Below are 1,833 nucleotides of genomic sequence, written 5' to 3'. Positions count from 1 at the left end.
TGTGCACCTGCACCGTCGCAACAGATGGCTGCTGGCCATCTCTACAAGGACTACAGTGGGTCTGCATCTTTGATGACCCACCAATTCCATTATTTCTACAAGGACTGCAGAGGGTCTGCACCTCTGGTGGCCCACCAATACCATAATCTCTACCAGTATTACAGTGGGTCTGCGCTGTGATGACCTATCTACCAATTTTCTTCATCTTCGACTGACTCTACTGTGGGTTTGCTCTGTTGTCGCCCATTACCTGGCTGCATGTCAAGAGTCAGCACTGTCTTTCTGTTGGAAGGACAACACTACTTCTTCAAGACTGCGTGGAAATCCACTACTTCCGTGTGCATTTTCTTCTAGTGCTCATCCTTTGAAAAAAAAAAAACCACTGCGATTTTACTGTGATCAATGATCATGACTGTCTTTATGGAGTGTGAGAAAATCTTTGCTTTTGACCAACAGTGTATCAGTAAGTGTGTGCATTGGATATCTTTCTTATTGTAATTATGAAAAATTTCTTCAAATCTGTATTGGCCACTGCCCAAAACAATTTGCAAAATTTTTTGTGGGGAGCATGGGGGCTATATAAGTAGGCTGTTTAGGTTTTTATGTTGGTAACGCCCCGTAGCGCTCTGTATGAAAATCACTGGCTGTGCTGTGTGCAGTCTGTGGCTGGATGGCATTGTTGAAATATTCTCTATTGTAGTGTTGGGCAGTTGGCTGTTAACAGCGCGTAGCGTTGCGCAGTTGGAGGTGAGCCGCCAGCATTGGTGGATGTGGGGAGAGAGATCGCGGAGTTTTGAGAGCGGATGATCTGGACGTCTGTCCATAAGAGACAGTAAATTTGTAAGACTGGATGTCATGAACTGCTATATATATTATGACTTTTGAACACTATTAAGGTAAATACATCCCCCAGGCTGTGGCTAAGCCATGTCTCCGCTATATCCTTTCTTTCAGGAGTGCTAGTTCTGCAAGGTTCGCAGGAGAGCTTCTGTAAAGTTTGGAAGGTAGGAGACGAGGTACCGGCAGAAGTAAAGTTGTGAGTACCGGCCGTGAGTCGTGCTTCGGTAGCTCAGTTGGTAGAGCAGTTGCCCGCGAAAGGCAAAGGTCCCGAGTTCGAGTCTCGGTCGGGCACACAGTTTTAATCCGCCGGGAAGTTTCATATCAGCGCACACTCCGCTGCAGAGTGAAAATCTCATTCTGGAAACATTGTTTGTTGTTTATCAAAATCTTTCATTTGCTAACTATTCCTATCAGTAGTTAGTGACTTCAGTAGTTAGAATCTTTTATTTAGCTGGCAGTATTGGCGCTCTTTGTATTGCAGTAGTTCGAGTAACGAAGATTTTTGCGAGGTAAGTGATTTGTGAAAGGTATAGGCTAATGTTGGTCATAGCCATTCTTTTGTAGGGATTATTGAAAGTCAGACTGCGTTGTGCTAAAAATGTAATGTGTCAGTTTAGTGTTGATCAGAATAAGTAAAGAGAGTAATGTCTGAATACGTTGAGTTTTGCTCAGCTGTTTGAAAAGCAAATAATGTAAGAGGTTTATCAGCACAGTCATTCATTAATTTTTCTAAGGGGATGTTTCAGTTTTATGGCTTTGTACACATTGGTAAGGAGAGGAGGGCTTCAGAGAAGTGCAGCAACTGCCATTGTAGGAAAGCTGAACAGGAGCAGAAGTGATTAGCGAACAAGTTAACACATTAAACGGAAGATTTACTTAGCTGGTATTTATACAGGCATGTGATGACTCATTACAAATAATCACCAAGAATTACAGTCCAGGTTATACAATAGCAACAAGCATAAGGCTCTCTGAACAGAAGGATGAACAATG

General features: G+C 42.9%; 1 non-coding gene across 1 annotated transcript; it reads left to right on the top strand.

Annotated features, from left to right (window-relative positions):
- The first annotated feature begins 1,057 nt into the window (after positions 1–1,057).
- On the top strand, positions 1,058–1,132 carry Trnas-cga (transfer RNA serine (anticodon CGA)). Its single transcript has one exon. It is a non-coding gene; the product is annotated as a tRNA-Ser (tRNA).
- The last annotated feature ends 701 nt before the right edge of the window (positions 1,133–1,833 follow it).

The sequence above is a fragment of the Schistocerca nitens genome, chromosome 1 (genome assembly GCF_023898315.1).
Source record: "Schistocerca nitens isolate TAMUIC-IGC-003100 chromosome 1, iqSchNite1.1, whole genome shotgun sequence".
In the NCBI taxonomy this organism is placed as follows: domain Eukaryota; kingdom Metazoa; phylum Arthropoda; class Insecta; order Orthoptera; family Acrididae; genus Schistocerca; species Schistocerca nitens.
The sequence above is the reverse complement of the archived record's forward strand: the minus strand, read 5'-3'. Positions and strand labels throughout refer to the sequence as shown.